Raw genomic sequence first — 17,927 nt, 5'->3', positions numbered from 1 at the left:
ATAAAATGTATCCTGATTGGGCATAAGGCAGGGTAGGTGTTGCAATTTCTAAAATGCCGGGTCATTTCTTCACATACAGTGCCATAATGAAGGACAGCATGATGTGAATTAATTACAACTTTTTCCTTTCATCTTCCTGTACAGTTCTTATCATGGGGAGGCAGGGAGTCTCTTTAAAATCTCCATTCTCTTGCTTCTGTGTTGTTTAAAAATTGGTTAATTGCCACATGAATTGCTGCTAATGTGCGCGTGTGTGTTATATATTTCACGTCCGCATTCCAACTAATGTTGCGCAGATAAAATTCAGACTGGGGGTAAACATGGGTGCTGACGCTGTGTTGACATAGTCGAATATTAAAACACTGTGACTCCCGACTGTTGTTTTCTGTCTTGTTTGTTTCAACGCTGCGCCTATGCATTCGTTTAAGAAGCGAGAAGTTTGTTGCTAAGTTGCATTAAATGTGTATATTCTTCCACCACCCTTTTTCTCTCTCTCTCTCTCTCTTTCTGACATCCCGAGAACAGGATGTAAACAAATTAGAAAAACGTCACGCTGGTCAGGCAAGGTACATGGAGCAGCACCTGACGCGCGCTGGAGGCCGGCGGGAGCGCGCTTTTCGGGGCCGCGCATGTGACGATGTTTAAAATTGCGTTTGCCCAGCTCCGGTGCGAAAATGCAGTTTGCTTTTGCTTCCCGTTTTATTTTGTTGGAAGCCAGCGCAACGCCCACTTGTATATCAGCGTGTGTCAACATGCAGCAGCTGATGTGAGGAATGAAGTGAGTTGGGGGTGGGGGGCGAAAGAGGGAAGAGGTCGGCGGGGGCGCGCTTGCGAATGATGCGCAACTTGCACCTCAGGCGCGTCCCCTGTGTTTTTAATTTTTTAAAAAAAATTTCGAGCGGTCGCGCGCACAGTGGGATGCTGCGCCTGTGAGTGCTCCCTGTTTTGAGGGAAGGAGGCTGACTAACTTATGCCTACACACTGGGAATTTCTGATCTTCTCCAGTACATTGCACTGCAATTTCTCCGCACAGTAACCAGCAACTTGAGCTGTCCCAGCCCCCTTGATCAGCTCCTGACGGATGTGACTTGTGCTTCCAGCTCTTGTGTGACGCAGCAACGTATTAGTACTTGCCTTTTAGTCCGTCCTATTGCGTTTCTCTTTTCTTTCCACCCCCATTGCTTCTTTGGGAAGTCCACTCCAGTAAAAGACCAGCCTGAGGTCAAGGAATACAACCCAAGCACAGGTCAGGCAATTTACAGTGAAATATGCGAACAAGTTGCTTTTGCAGACTGTATGCACGCAGCATTGCTGTCCCTGTTGCACTGATGTTTTGGAAGTTAGTTTTTAATGTTGCAACATGTAGCACTTGTTAGCTTGACTTTGACTTTGTAAAGGGTCTGTTTTGTTCCTGTACGTCTCCCTGCTATTGGATGTGTATTTCAAAAGAAACGTATCTTCCATTGCCTCTTTAATCCTCCATGGCTTTCTTGTTATCTTTTGTAAAACCTCTAAAAGTCCCCACTATTCCCAAAAGCACTTGCTCGTGGGATTTGTTTACAACCAGACTCGCACCCGAGGATAGGGAATGGGGGCGCGCCGGTGATGCGCGTCCACGACTGTTCCCTTGCCTTGAATTTGGAACTAAAGGGCAGCCTAATGTGATCGTGTGTGTGTTTTTGTACACTGCGAGTTTGTCACTGCTCAGATCCCCTTCCCTGGGGGGAGAAGAGTGCATTCTAGCTAGTTGTCCCTTTTTAATTCTGTGGGTGGATAGCGGTAATTTTGTTTATTCACTCATCGTCACTGTTTCCCGTTAGGTTCCTAGGGTGTTCTCGACATTTCTTGAGTGAGTTCACGGGGGAATGAGAGACAAGGGCGGTACCTGGGGTTTTCCAGTGAAATGACTTAACTTCCCAGAGCGAGAGCCTGAATCAATCCAGAACAGGAGAGCGGGGGCGATTGAATGGGTCACCAAAACACCAAGAATTAAACCCACTTAGAAATGGGTTGTTACGTGTTGTGACAATGATGACTGGATTTCTTTATCGGGGTGGGGGGGGCGGATTTCACTATTTTCAGCTGCGTGTGAGTTATGACTCGAAAGTGTGTGTGTGTTTGGTTACTTTCTGCGGCTATATGCATCGGTCTGCGGAACAAACTGTGAGATTTCAGTGGCTCTGTCCAGGGCAACTGACGTTTCACCTCAGCTGTGTGTCTGTCTGTAAAGGATGAAGATATGCCAGTTGCATAAGGCGAGCCATCTAATGTAAGCTATCGCTCCAGGGTCCAGCCTAGTGCATAGCCGTAACCGGGGCGGGGGAAACCTGACGGGCTTTTAGCGGCGCGACCCGTGGATCTGCCTCTTCCGCAGACAATATCCCAATTCTAAACTGCGTAGCGAGGTGTAAGGAGAGGAGGCCACTATGCAGAATGTGAGTTCATGTTATGTTAATGCGTATGTAAGCAGATAGCAGCATCGCTTGTTTTAGTTTTAAATAAATTTTATATCATCCTAATACTCTTTTAGTTAATAAGATATTATTAGCAATCCGTTATTAACTGACTTTTAACTGACTTGCTATTTTCCTAGATCTCAGTCTAAATTCCTCTACTTTTAAAGACCGCCTCTTCAGCCAGCTCAATTAACAGCAGTAATTTAGTAACTTGCTTTTATGAGCAATACATTTTGGAAAAATCCTAATTGTTTGTTGAAGATCCAACTTCTTTGCAAGCAGTTTAGATTTTGGGTCAGAGTGTCAACTGAAAATACTACCTTCGAAACAAATTAAAGCATGACTGCCCACATTTGGATCATTTCGTTATCTTGTTGATCAGTTTGGTTTCTGTCCCATCACACTACGTGCTGCTTTCTGTTCAATTCTGTGCTGCGTCACATCACTGAATAATTTTTGTTGTTGCATGTAGAGATGAGGAGAGGGAATAAATAAACCTGTGTGGGTCTGAAAGTCCGAGATTGAACAGTGTTTGTGATCAGCAGATCTGTCAGCCTGGAGAGAAGAGAGAACTTTCTGCGTCACAACTTGATCCAAATAAAAGGTCACACCCAAAATTTTCATCCTGTGCCCTGCCTTCACTTTATTCGAGTTGCTGAGCACCCCCCCCCCCCCCAGCCCCCCCCCCCCGTTAATATTTGCCCATATGTGTTTTTGGTATCAAGCATTCTTGGTCTCGTTTTGCATCTTAGAATGTTATGACTGTAAGAGAACGGAGGTGCAAGACAACATAGGAATTCATATCCAGAGATGAGATGAAACTGGGTTTATTTTTCTGGGTGGGGTAGTGGGGTAATATGGTGGTGGTCCCGTTTAAGTGCTGCAGGCATGTATGATGAGATTGGGTAAGCAAATGCCTAACGTCAAGAGTTCGGAGCTTTTTTGTAAAAAATGAAGGCTGCGTCTTCGACAATGACCTGAATCTCATGGCAAGAGTTGAGGTGAGTCCATGGATAAACTTGCAAGTGATGATTAGTAATTGATGCAAGGAAAACCAGTGTGGGATTAGAACTGTGTTGGAAACAGCCATGAAGGGAATGGCTTAGCAAATAAAATATTGGCGACTGACATATTTTGCAGTGATATCAATCTGTACTGGTTTGTGCTTCAGTTTTTTTTTAGTTAGGTTGGAGCTGGGTCATCCTGCAGAAGTGGGTAGCGTCAGATATGGAACCGTTGTCCAGAGTTGAACAGTTTGTGGTCTGACTCATCCTCGGGAGCTGAGAGTTGGATCCTGAGTGTAGTGGCTTTGCTGGGGGCTGAGCAGGGGACAGTTTGGGTCTTGCTCAGAATTGTTTGTTGGAAATGGCTGTCTTTAAAGTACACTGGAAAATCATGGGTTTCACTGGTGTTGCACAAGCTGGAAGGAGTACTATTACTTCCTCTGCGGAGGCTGGTTCCCAACTATTTACTGACGCATTGAGTGACAGAAGAGCACATTAAGGAGCCTTGTATCAGTCTGAGTTTATTGGGTAGAAGAAGATAGAACATGACGGAAAAACCCCAGTGGGATTTGTTGGTAAATTTGCCATGGATCCACATAGAGTTGTGCTGAGCTGAACCAACAACCTGTGATGCAGTTGTCCCTTTATACTGTGGAGAAACATTCCAAACCGTTTCCCAGAAATAAAATCTGACAACATTTGACATGAAGTTAATTGAGCTGTTGGGCAAGAGACCCACCAGTTGACCAAAAAGCAGTTGTAAGTCGCAAGTTGTTTTTCAGAGGGTTGGTGGGGAAGAAGAGGGCAAGTGAGAGACCTCAGGATGGAATTCCTTTGATGCCAGAAAGCTGGCAGTGGATGAGGTGATGTAAGGTGCAAAATTTTAATTTAACACACAGCTGTAGTTGAAAATGGTTTTGATAATTTTTTTTTTGTAACTAGTGCTGTCGTGGTGGCATGGGAAATGATGGTTAGAAACCAGATGAGTTTGAGCAGTAACAATCATTTTTGTGCCGGGTCTTGACCTTCTGTGGGAGGCTTGGTGATTTTTGGATTTAGTGTAGCTAATTCTGAGGATGCAAGTTTGAATTAGTTCCTCGATGAGGTGATGGCAGATTTTTTTTTTTGGCTGGGCTCCATGAATTAAATCTGCTAGAATAACAGTGTGTGACTAACGAAAGCTGACGTTTTCATTTTGCTTTGGATTGTCGATGGGGCAGGAAATACTGACCAAAATGCCCAGCATTACCCAGCACTTGCTCCACAATCTCTAGTTTCAAGTTTCACTTTTTAGTTTAGGATGCTTCATCTCAAAGCAGCAATTTATCATGTTTTTATTAGCCTTTATTTGTGGTTTTTGGAATGATGGCGGCTATCATAAATTCTCTTAATTACAACTGGGCTCACTCCTGGTAGCTGGGCAATACACACGGTTCTCATTATTTGCGTTTTGGATCTGAGTTTACTGGTGGCTCAGATCTGTGGGGCGAATGTAAGATGAAGAATACAAGGGTCAGTGACACACTCATGCCAGTTTTCCCCATTGAGTTCCATCGTTCTCAGGCTAACGAGAGAAATGACCATTGTTTGGAAGTTGAACAGTCTTGTTTTATTCTGATGGTGATATGGAAAGTGCTGTTTGGAGAGCACTGTGATGTTGTTGCTGGGCACAGATAAAGAGTCTAGTTCTCCCTCCCATTTATTTTCTTAGTTACGTGTAATCAAGGTTTCATGGTGTCGGTAGGCATCAGATATGAATAACTGTTCCAGTCACTAGCCTCTGTGGAGTTCACGTTCTTTGCTTATGGTGACAAGTCGTGCTTTTGTCCTTGTGCCAAAACCAAAGAGAGATCCACTTTCCTCAGTTTGCTTCACTTAAATTTTAAATGCTGCGACTGGATTATATTTCTCTAGGTCTTCAAAAGAAAACCATGACACTAATGCACTTTTTGACGCAGTTCCTGATCTTGAGTGCCTCCTGCTTTTGGCATCCACTGGTAAACTGCCATCTGCCTGCCCTTCACAACTGCATTTGGCAGTAACCATGTTGGCTGGACCCAGATGGAAGATTTGCTTTTTGCAGGGAAGGAAATGGGACTGCTGGACACTAATGAGCACCAGTGAATAACAGTTTGCCTTTCAGCGTTTCGCATGACATGGGGTTGTGTTGCTGCTGAGTCGATCAATCTGTAATACCCTGTGGTATTGTACCCCGTATTGTTTTATCACTTCATGCCTAGCGACCCTTTTACAGGAAGGAAACCAAAACTGTTTTCTCTTGCCAGATGCGGCGAAACCTGCTGAGATTCTCCAGCGATTTGTATTTGTTTCAGCCCTCGGCATCTGCAGTCAGTCATTTTATTTATATACCATGTAGTTTCATTTTGGTTTATTGTCTTTACTTTCAGTGTGTCTCCAATTATTGTGTTGCGTTTTGTGCAACTTGTGTTATATAGTACATGCTCTTAGCTAGTTTGTTTGTTTTCTTATTTATTTTACTTTTCATTTCTAACACCATTTGTTTTCAGGGGAATGACGAATCGATTATCGTGCTGTCTGTAGGTCCTGTTAATTGTTTAATTATTTTCAATTTGGTAAGACTGTTTGTTTGCAACTGAGCTGGCAGAAAGCATTGCCATCTGCACTGGAGTTGTAGAATTCTCCAGGTGGGTTGCTGGACTGTTTGAAAATTAATTGGCTTCAGCCATGAGGGCTTGGAGCGAACTTACAGATTACTGAAATGTCGCACTTGCTCCAGATCACTGATTAGTGACTCCTGTCTGACTGTGCAGACTTTTGAGTGCAAACAAGGCAAGGCTGTTCTGTTTTTCTGCTGTCCTCTTCCTGTCTAAGAGTTCTTTGTCTCTTAGCTTGACTTAGTGATATACCTGGAGCTTATTACTTAGAATGGGAGCCCTACAGTGTGGAAACAGACCCTTCAGCGCAACTAGCCCACACTGACCCTTGGAGCATCCCATTCCCCCATAACCCACCTAAGCTACACATCGTTGAACACTACGGGTAATTGTAGCATGGCCAATCCACCTCACCTGCACATCTTTGAACTGTGGGAGGAAACCAGAGCACCCGGACGAAACCCACGCAGACACTGAGAATGTGCAAACTCTAAACACAGTTGCCCGAGGGTGAAATTGAACCTGGGGCCCTGGTGCTGTGAGGCAGCAGTGATAAACACTGACTGTGTGTGTGTGTGTCTGTGATGGTCAGGGGGAACATACCTGAGCAAGGCTAGATCAATGTGTTGAAGATGATGGATCAGAGTGCTTTTGGTATTATGGCTGATAGAGACCCTTGAAGGACCACTGTGCAAATTAACTTATTATTTTCAAGAAGCTCAGCAAGTCTGCCAGCATCTTTTGAACGAGAAAACCAGAGATAACATTTTGGTTCCAGTGACCCTTCCTCAGGGTCTCAACCTGAAACGTTAACTTTTTTTTTTGCCTTCTCAGATGCTGCCAGATCTGAGTTTCTCCATCAACTTCTGTCTTTGTTCCTGATTCACGGCATCTGCAGTTCTTTCTGTTTTAACTTATTATTTTGCCCGTTCCTAAATATTCATGTCATGGGTCAAAACAAAAATTGTTTCTGGAAACTGGCATTTGTATTTTGACAAGCATGTGGCTAGTGAACTTCACTAGCAATATGATAACTGGAACTCCACCCGTGAGTGGCGCACGTTTATGAAAGCTGTTTTGCTTTGGCCGATTTGTTCCTGAAGTCTAGTAAACATGATTGATCGATCGTGGTATATGGACTGGAACCCAATAAGGAGACAGTCTGGCAATGCTTGGGTCAGAATGAGGTTGTATTTGAGCTGTGCAATGGAAAATTGTGCTGACCTATGGTTCCTTCACCTTTTTTTTTCCATGAAACATTTATCATAATTTGGTTCCTTTACATTGAACCTTTTAAAAATGAGACTTTAATTGGGCTGTGATCTCCAATTCAATGTGCTCCAATTTTCCCAGAGAATTTTTTTTTATGCTCTGTTGAAGTGACCCGTATAGTGGCTGAGGTACCGAGTACCGTCATTGGCTCCATTTAAATGTCTGAGGTTTGCCATTACATTGGTTTGACACAAAATGGAGCTCCTTCAAGTTGGCTCCAATCCCAGAAGAGCAGACATTACTGCACAGCAGCTCCCGGTCGCCAGAAGCTTGATGCAAGTTCACTTCCATTTCTAGTCCCTGCAGCTGCCTTTGGAGCTTTTCATCTCCTTGGATGGTGTGGAGCTGAACCCACATGTGTTGTCAAAGCTGTTGTTTCACCCAGACGGCCACCACCACCTTGCCCAGCCCCACGAGTGTTAACTTGACTTTGAGAGAGTGCAGAATTGACATCAAGTTTTGCTTTTTTGGCATTTTTATTTCAGTTCACTTATTCTCATCCTTGATCTGGGAGGATGATCGAGAGCGTTTTTTTAAGTCTGTTATTCTCACATCGTGCCCCACGCTTGTACTGGCAGGTTGTGTGTATGTTCTTCGAAACAACAGGTCTGCTATCACTAAATCGCTGTCTACTTCCTCCCTCTTTGAGCCTGTACAGAGTTGGACATGTGATGCTCGCTCTGTTTACATTGCTGTGTGCAAAGTGAAAGGGTTTCCTTCCCTCATTGCTCTGATGTCTTTTACACTGCCTGTTTTTGACCGTCAGGTACAGAAGCAGACTCTGCGCATGTGGACTTGGGATGCATGCTGCTCAGGTTAAAATTTTTAACCCCTTCCTCAGAAAGAGATGGAGCTAAGGAACGGGCTCGATTTCCTATTGAAACTGTTTCCCTTGGTCTCATTGACCAGTTTGTGTGCAGTGTGACATTGGTTCCCAGTATATTAATTTTTGGAGCGGTGGTTTGGCAGTTTGATTGCAAAACTTGAGATGCTTGAGTTAGTTCACCCTGCCGCACCCACACCCCTCTTCAATTTCTGTTGCCTAAGTTGTTGATGCCTTCTCTGTGACATTTTTTTTTTGTTTTGCGACTGTAGTTCATTTGGTGTTGATCAATTGATGTCGTTGTTTGCAGCCAAGCAGAGTCACATCCTCAACCCCTGATTCCGTGTACCCCCTCCCTTTTTGGAATGGGCCTTTTTCAACCCTTGGTAATCCGCGGATGCTGAAGTCTGACTTGGTGGCCCTGCTGAAATTAGCTTCCTTGAGCTTGAGTTCCTATGCAACAGGAGTGTGCAGGCAGGAAAAGGAGGTATGAGATTCAGGATTCCTGTACAGGTCTCCAGATGGTCATTGGTTTAGGGGTAACTGGGAGTTGGTGCAGAGTAGGGGGAAGTTGCATCCTGCTGCTCAGCCATATGATTGTAGTTGTCCAAAGCCTCCGAAGGGTGAGGATTCAGAGCTGAGTTGGGACAGGCAAGGCTGCATTCTACCCAGGTGGAGTCCATCTGATCACACACGTGGCATGATCTCTGTTTCTGATGCTTCATTTCAGAACTTTTGACTGTTTTTGGAAATTTTTTTTGTCTGTATGCCAAGGGAGGATTTGAGGGGTGCTGGGGAATAGGCGAGAAATGCAATGGGCTTGTAGTCAGCCTCATCAGATTTGTCACCAAGACCTTTTTCATATTTTGCTAGGAGCCAGGGCTTGTTGGCCCAGTGCACGTCTGCTGTCTCCCAGTGTTCCTGACCTGGATATTCTGCACAGCCTTGAAATAAAATGTCACACATGATGGAGTGAAATGATAGAGCCCAGAGTGGTTCACAGAAAAGCAACAGCAAGCTTCTCTTGGATTTTTGTTTGGAAGTGACGACTGCAGCCATTCCTGTAGATTTGTTCTCTCTGTTGAAGGAGCTAAATTTAGCTGCTGCTCAGCGAGATAAGGCCACAAACACACAAGAGCAAACGTGGACTTCCCGAGTCAGTTTCCAGATCTGCCGGATTTTTATTTTTGTTTTTGGCTGCCAATTTGACAAGCCGTTTGTGTGTGTCTGTAACCTTTTAAATGCGAACGGATATTATAATGGGAGCTGGTTCTTAATTTCTGAATGATATTCAAATGATGTTAGCAGAACTGCTCATGGTGTCACATTTACTGCGGGTTTGGCTGCAACCAAGAGGGAAAATCTTAGCGGTTTCATGTGGAATTTTTTTGTTTTAGTTCTGTTCTGACTTTTTACTCATTTGGGAGAGAACTTGCAATTTTGCTGTCATTTTCTCATTAATTTTCCCTTTTTGCCCGAGGGGGCCCCCACTTCACTCTCTGTCCCTTCCATGAACTGAGTGAGCTGTGTTTTATTTCTGCTGGCAGGCATTACCATCTGTCCTTGCTATTGATGAGAGACTCTGTCTTCTCAGGTTTGGAGTGAGATGGTCACGCCTGAATGTGCCGTTCTGGGAAGCCGCGCAGGAGTGATAGCAGAGACGCACCACGGCTTTTATTTGTCTTGTTTTTCTACCACCAGAGAGCATCTCATCTACTGTCTTCAGTTCATGGTTTTGATCTGTTCACTACTAGGTGCCCTAAGGTCTCTGGGGATACAGTGGTCGTCTGCCTACCTCCTGAGCCAGAGGGTCTAGGTTTAAGTCCCAACTGCTCCAGAGGTATACAATGACATCTCTGAATAGGTTGATGTGGGAATTTTTTTGTCTAGGAGTCCTTTTCAATGCTGTAGACTTGAGCTGCTTTAAATTAGTGACAGGTAGTTAATTGCACAAGAGGTGCAGCCCCCTGTTCTGTCGTCTCTTGGCGTGCAGGTTTGGGATCATTTAAGAAAGGTGGGTCATTTTGGAGCTGAGAGGTAATGGGTCAGAGACGTAGTGCCTAGATGGCAAGCTAAAATGTTCAAGGAATCGGGGTGCAGTTCCACAGGAGTCTTGTCTCAGAGTTGACACTGACCTGAGCTGATTGAGGGTTTTGCTGTTGCACAAGATTGACCCTTGTGGGATTTGGCATCGATGTTGTGTACTCTTTGCAAGTCGGAAACAAAGTGAGCAGAGCACTGGGCCCTCTCTGGGATATGTGTGGAGCGCAGTGTTAACCCATTGGCCTCCTTCCAGTTTACCTAAAAAAAAAAAAGTTGATCCCAATTTGAGGTGAAATGGAGGAGTTCTCTGGAGCAGCAAGTGATCATGTTATGCAGTTTCTGAATTGCTCAGTGCCGTGCACACGTCAACACATGCCAAGGGACAGCTCAGCTGATGGTGCTGGTGGATGCTCGTGGAGTGAACAGGTGACTGAGCAGTTAGTAGAGGGAGCTAGTGACAGTAACAACAGCGTGGAGCTGGAGGAGCTCAACAGGCCACGCAGCACCAGAGGTGCAGGAAAGCTGACATTTCGCTTCCTGAAACGTCAACTTTCTTGCTCCTTGCTGCCTGGCCAGCTGTGCTCTTCCAGCTCCATACTGTGTCAGAGTCCAGCATCTGCAGTTCCTGCTATCCCCACTAGTGACAGGAAGTTGTGTCTACTGGAATTGGACACGAAGGTTCATGTTGCAGTGCGTAGCTTGGAGGAATGTGACCCTCGGTTGCACTGTGTATGGAAAGAGGGATGGAGAGGATTTGCTGGACTGGGAGGCTGTGTGCCAAATTTTGTGTTGAGTTTGTGTGACCAGGAGGCCTGTAAGCTGAAGATACCTGCTTTTTTTACATTTAACATTTATTTAGGTTATGCTTGTACAAGTATCTCTCTTGCCTGTGTTTTCATTAGATCTAATCTTTATGTGCAGTAAATCGAGAACAGGTCCAGTTTGTGTTTTTTTTATGATTTGTTTGTACTTAGCAGTGACCTGTTGCTTCCCTGATGTCCAGAACTGGAAAAGCAGTGAGATTGGTAAGCAGAATAGTCAACGTGAGAGCCGTGAACTGAGATGTAAGCCTTTCTGAGAAGGAGTTGGGCATGGGATTTCAAGAGTTTTTGAAGGTTTCATAATCACAGGAATGCCAGTTGGAGCCACATGCTGGCTGGATTGCAGGAGATGGTGATCAGGAGGCCCTTAATGTGGCTGCACAGCAGATCGGTTGCGGGGTGCGGGCAGGAAAAGGTCCTTGCATATGGGTCAATGGAGTGATGCTTCTAACAAGCAGAGACTTCATTAAACATTTGCCCCCCCCCCCCTTCCCCATCCGAGGGGTGGGGGCTGGGGGGCACTCCCGTGACAGTGGCAAGAGTAATCTGAATGTAGGTTTGAGCGAGCACTATGCTGTTGGAGCAGGAACGATGGTTTTGAGGGAGAAATGGCAAAATACTGCTGACAGTGAGGACAAAATAGACTAACTGAGATGAAAAATGGTGAAATGAGGAAAGTTTCTGAAGCTTTTTCTTTTTGAAAACTATGTAGTAGAAGCGACAATTACTCTATCAGGGCTATAATTGATTTTCTTTTCCTTATGTTTTAATGGGATGAAAGGATTCCCATTCCTGTGTTTTTGCACATTTTTTCAGGGAGTTTATGGGAGCTGATCATTCATGTTAGAATCATTGGCCACTGGAAACTGTGAAGGCCTATAAGGTGGAGGTTTTTTTTGTCCTAATGGTAATTATAGGCAGATAATGAATGTTTCAGCTGATGAGTCATTTGTGTTTGTCTGTGCAGATGGGTTGATGTTGTATGCTTGATTGAGGAGGATCTTGTTTGTCATGTGTACCTCCTGAAGAAATATGTCGCAGTGTGTACAGATTGGCTGCAGTTCTGTCTTTGACCAGCTGGCTTTTCTTGTGCTGGGCAGAACGATAATGGATACTGGAGCTGAGGATGGAAGTGCTCTTGGAGTGTTCCCTCGTCATTCCTGAGTTTGAGCAAACATATTTTTGTTCATTCTTTTCTGAGTGTTAGAAAGCATTCTGAACTGTTTTCAAGCTCAGCTCTGTGTCAATCCAGCAAGGAACGTCCCGGAAAATGGGCAGTGGAATCAGTTAGGGGAACAGCAAGTGCTCATAATTTTGGCTGAAAAAAGTGGGTGAGGATAATGGTGGGGAAGGAGGACTGAAAATGAATTTCCAGAAGATAAAAAGGGCAAGTGATTCCAAGGAAATAGGCTTGTAATGCTCACCTTGGCAGTGAGATGTGATGCATATATTTGGTGCACAATGACTTGGGATCAGATTTTGAGGACCTGCTTATGGTGAAGGATGAGTCGATGGAAAACTGACAAGGGATAACATTTGTGGCAGAGGCAGATCACAGTCTGCATCCAGCTCTTCTCCAGTGGACTGAAATGCTGCAGTGTCTATTTTTGTCACAAGATGGTGTTGTCGCTGTGTAGCTCACTGACTACCTCCAGTGGCACCAAGTTGCTATTACTGCTTGGGCTGGCAAAGGACTGACAAACTTGTGACGTGCTCCTCGGGTAGAGTGACTTGTGGTCATGTCTTAGCTCTGCAAATCTCAAAATTGTATTGTTTCCTTGCACTATGATCCCACTGGAGATACGAGGCAAGAAAATGTCTGCTCTACTACTGCTGCTTCCTATTTTCTATTTTAAAAACTCAGCTGTAGGGCCCACGAAGCTGGATTTATTTGCCAGGTTGGTTTACTTCTGAGGGAAATATCCCTCTTGCCCTGTCAAGTTTGTAATGAGATCAGAACCATACAGAATGATTTCCCTGATGGGGGCTGTCAACCTGGTGCACTCGGGAGCCCTGGCTGACAGATAAAAACGGCAGTGTCAGGGCTTCTGTTTACTGAGAGCTGGCTCTGAGCTAGTCAGATCTGTGTCAAGTTCTAGGCACGTGTAAGTGGAAGAGCAACTTGGGGACAGGATGCTGGCCTTCGTGGAGTTAGTGACTTTTTTCCCCCCAACCCTGATGAGCTTTCACCTTGAGCGCAAGTGTCACCAGTTTTCTTTTTTCTCCCCCTCCCCCCACTCCCATCGTTTCCAGGTTTTGTGTTTTGAGATGAGAATCTCTATCATGAGTGTTTTGTGGACATGGGGCTGGGAAAATGCCATTTTTTTTTTCCCGGCCATCCTCAAACATGACCATCATTTGGGGGTTCTGACAGCATTTGCTGAGGAAAAGGACCGTTGAATGCTGCGTCTGTGATACCGTGCCCAATTCCTGGCAATCTCCACCACTGGAAAAGAGGGTGATCAGAAAAACTGTGAACGTAAGAGGGGAGGGTGTGGTAAATGGGAACCCTTTGCCTAATGAACTGTAATGGTACCTTATTAGGCACAGTATGATAACTAGTTTCCTTTAACCGGGATCTGTTCCCAAGTGGTAAATAGATACATTCTTTTAAGCTCCTGCAATATTGGTTATTGAGTGTGTAAAATATCAAAAGTAGACTTTGACAAGGCTGTAAAGGATGGGAAAAAGTATAATTGTCCGCTTTCTTTTGATTTTCAAGTTTCTCTGTTATTCGCTTTTTTTTTTCTAGAAAACCAAAGGAAGTCAAGTTCTCGAACCATTAAAAGGTAAATAGTTTTAAACAGCACGTGGGTCAGTCCCAATTTTAGCTCCGTTAATGAATGGAGCCCCTGATTTGCCGTGGAATCCAGAAGCCAGTTCACTGTCTCTCTCGTACACCGATCAGGTTGGTGGGTCGTTATACTGTTTGTGCTGGAGGCTTGTGCTTGTTACATGCACAGCGTCCAGCTAGATTGAGCCAGTTGTCAAGATATGAACAAAGAGCACCTTGAATCTTTGCTGAACAAGAGACATCATTATACTGGTTTTAGTTACGATTCTCTGCTGTTTTCACATGCCCTAAGCTGTGTTATCAGCTCTTTCTTGGAATGGAGATTGTGCAGGTAGGTGATTTAAGCCAGGATTTCTGCTCTGTGGTGATAACTTTGTGCACTTCAACATGCCGTCATTTCCCTCCCACTCTCGTAGATTCTGAAATGGGCCAACTCTTGCGTCACTGTGTACTTTGGTGCTTTTAAAGTTTTGATAGCGTCCTGTGAAAAGAAAATCATCAAAGAGGAAGTTCGCTGATTATCTTTGAACGTGAACTTTTTTTGTGTGGGCACACAAGTGTGTGGGTGGCTGGGTGTGCACTTTATGGCAATTGAGTTTTTAAAGAATTGTTTTGCTGCCTACTTGTCAATAGGCTGCATTGTCTATTGTCATAGGTTTGTCAGGTTTTGAATGGAGTTGACACGTTCTTGAAACCTGGTTCTCAACTTTAGAGGCAATTCTATTATACAAGAGTTCAGTCACACTGGATGTACTAAAGTGAAGATGCTGAATTGCCATCTACTGCAGACACGAAACTAAAACTTGGAGCAAATTAGGCTTCCCACATGAATATTGTTGAAGAGACGCATAAGTGTTGCTGAAGCTTCTTAGCTTGTGGCTCATTAGGACAAACACAAGAATGCCAAACTCCAAACAATTTCTGCAGGCAAAAAGGAGCCTGATTGGTGCAAACATTCACCATGACTGGATTTGATGTTATCATGGGGGGAACCACAGGGAACTGTAATGTCCCCAAGCTTCCAGGTCCCTGTGTTTATTGCTTAGCTTTGAGCAGGCATGGAACTACATGATAAGTCAACTGATTTTTAAGTTGATTATCCGTGCACTAAGATGTGAGCAACAACCTGTATTTTTGCATGTTCTGTGGCATTTGTGTGGTTTTTTTGAATTATGAAAGCTTGACCTGCACGTTACCAATTGGCTGAGGCGTTGCTATGGAGAAAACGGTCTGTGCACCTTCTTTATCCCCCTGCGGTACAAATTAATGTTCTCTGAAAATTTTGTTGCATTTTTATCCTGACCCAGGCACCATGAAAAGCTGTTGACAACATGACTGTTTTCTGTTTCCTACCAAAGGACTGAAGTAGTCTGCGGAGAACCATGCGAGGAAAAGGGATCAAGGATAAACCGAGGAATTGACTTAGAAAGCATCAATCCAATAATTAAGGAGGCCATATTGTGAAAAGACGGGAAGACTGTGCCAGTGGGGCGTTTTATCCCAATGTTGGATAAAACTTGAATACTCCAAGTAGTCTTTGAATCTGATGGAGGAAACGTAATGCCAGGCACCCTTCGGCTGTAAGAGGAGCTGAGACCATTGATTTTCACTATTTGTTACAATGGTTTATTCTAGTTATTGGGAATGACACTGTGTGAGACACCCTCCAGTTCAGTGTAAATTTAAATATTTGGGTCCCCAGAAGTACTACACTTTCCCCCTTTTTTTGTTTAGTCATTTATTTTCCCTCTTTCCCACGCACCCCCCCCCCCATGATATTTAATCTAGTCATTCTTGTTCACTTTGGAATCTCCACTGTGTAAAAATCCATGTGTTATCCAGGAAGGCTGAGTGTATTCACCTCCTGAATTTGATCATGTATCTGCATGAGTGCACGCCTGAGGGTGAGCACCTTCATCTTATTTCCGTGTGGGTTGAGTTTTCTTTTTGATTCTTTCTTTGTTTTTTTTTTCTTATTTTGTGGAATGTGGGTGTCCCTGTCTGGCCAGCGTTTCTTGCCCACCCTGACTTGCCCTTGAGAAGGTGGTGGTGAGCTGCCTTCATGAACTGCTGCCACCTTCCTGCTGTGGGTTGACCCACGGTGCTATGAGGGAGGGAATGCCAGGATTTTGACGCAGTGACTGTTCCTTCACTATGGTATGTTTCCAAGTCAGGATGGTGATTGCCTTGGAGGGGAACTTGGAGATGGTGGTGTTCACTTATGTCTAATGCCCTTCTCCTTTTTAGATGGAAGTGGTTGCGGGCTTGGGAGGTGCTCTCTTTAATGAGACTTAGAAACTCAGCATGCAGCAAAAATAAAATACCTAATCTTGTTTCTCGTTAGGATCCTCGTTGGCTTTGCACCATTTTAACTGGATTTGGCTGCAAATGTACTCAATAGATTCCTGTTTGGGGGAAAGATGGGATTAAGCTTTTAAAAATACTCGTATTTCAAACCTTTTCATTCCTTGACACGTTCTTCTTCCCCTCTTTTTACATACGAATAAATTTCAAGAGAACAAATGCTAATGAGGGATTTTTAAAAAATAAGACCAATCTTCATGGAATTTGCTAATTTTACTGCCCAGCACGTTGTTTTCACCTTCTTCAATTGCAATTATTGTGAATTTTAAATGTTCTCATGCTTTTTATTAAAATAAAATCAAAACCATGTTGTTGGCTGTAGTGAACTAATGTTCCAGTCTTGGCGCATTAAAGATCACCACACAAATTTGCACAACCTAATTTTTAACACTGGTGTTCATGACTGGAATGTTAGAGTGAGCAGGAAGATAGAAGCGTAGCATTCCCTTGTTTTATGCTTTCCTAGGTGTCACAGACAAGACCAGCATTTTGTTGCCCGTCTCTCGATGCCCTTAGGCCTGCTTTAGCGGATGATTGTTGACAGGAAAAGCGCAGCGTTATGCAGATGGGTGTCCCTCAAGGGCAAAAGCTTTTGTGCTCCTGAGATGCTGCTTGGCCTGCTGTGTTCATCCAGCTCCACACTTTGTTATCTTGGATTCTGCAGCATCTGCACTTCCCATTATCAGTGGTGAACCAGATGGGTTTTGGGAGCTAAACAATTTAGTTGCATGAGCATCAAGGATGAGGCCAGTTTCAAATTCCAGTTTAGTTAATTGAAATGTCAAGGTCCTGAGCTGCCAGATGATGAGCCCAGACATGTGGATCACTGGTTTAGTGCTATAATCTCCATTGTGTGCACATTAATGCATGTGCTGGTGGCATCTGAGCTAAGCTGGAATAGCTTGACTGTTTGCCTTTCCTCGCAGTCTACCTTTTTTGTGAGAGAGCCTGAACAGTAGGAAGCAAAAGGATGTTGATGCAATGGCAGTGTGTTATGTATTGCTCACATGCTTGAATATATTAAAATGGACAGTGGTTCCTTGGGTTGTCAGTGAATTTAGGTGGGCTTGAGATTACGCCTGCTGTTCTTTTAAATCGGAACTTGGGCTAGATTGAGCCATCCACTAAAAGTTTCCCAATTAATGGGAGCAGCTCTTGGCAAAACAACTCGAACCTTTGTTTAGGCTTTGGTATTTGTTTTGGTGATTATTAAATTCTAATTATCGTTCAATTCTTGGGTGCAGAGAAGCTTTAGACACTAACAAATTCAGTGAAAACAGTAAATGCAGAAATAACTGCATTTTGTAATGTTTGACTGTTGTTTGAAACCATACCTTTTTTAATGCAGAAATAGTTCATTCCCTCCATTTTTAGAAGGTTGCGTTTTATTAATAGCAAAACTGTTGAAATGTTCAACATGAATTAATTATTTCAAGGCAGAATTTGGCTGGTCTACAAAAGATGACCAGATGTTTTCAAATGTTTGTTTTCAGTTAACTACCTGAGGACAGCTTCCACCTCCTGCCTTGCAATTTCCACAGAGAGCATTAGGAAGCAGGCTCTTGATGACACATGACCGGAACAGGGATTTGATCCTATCCTTGTTGCACCAATCTGCAAGTCTACTCGCCATCCAGCCTTCTGAGCCAATACAACTGGCCCCCCCAGCCCTGCTTCCATACTGAGTTTGTATGGCAACCTCGTTTTTATGTGC

At 44.1% G+C, this 17,927-nt stretch overlaps 2 long non-coding RNA genes across 3 annotated transcripts in view; both read left to right on the top strand.

The window, feature by feature from the left end:
- The window catches only part of LOC132210949 (uncharacterized), a 153,762-nt gene that overhangs the window by 591 nt on the left and 135,244 nt on the right, over window positions 1-17,927 (top strand). The window lies entirely within an intron of this gene.
- On the top strand, window positions 602-16,520 carry LOC125463050 (uncharacterized). Of its 2 annotated transcripts, none has more exons than XR_007249743.2 (3): window positions 602-778; window positions 13,808-13,844; window positions 15,208-16,520. It is a non-coding gene; the product is annotated as an uncharacterized LOC125463050 (long non-coding RNA). The 2 variants fall into 2 exon arrangements; XR_007249744.2 differs by lacking the exon at window positions 602-778 and adding an exon at window positions 939-1,246.

The sequence above is a fragment of the Stegostoma tigrinum genome, chromosome 25, assembly GCF_030684315.1.
Source record: "Stegostoma tigrinum isolate sSteTig4 chromosome 25, sSteTig4.hap1, whole genome shotgun sequence".
NCBI lineage: Eukaryota > Metazoa > Chordata > Chondrichthyes > Orectolobiformes > Stegostomatidae > Stegostoma > Stegostoma tigrinum.
This window is presented reverse-complemented; position numbering and strand designations above follow the sequence as displayed.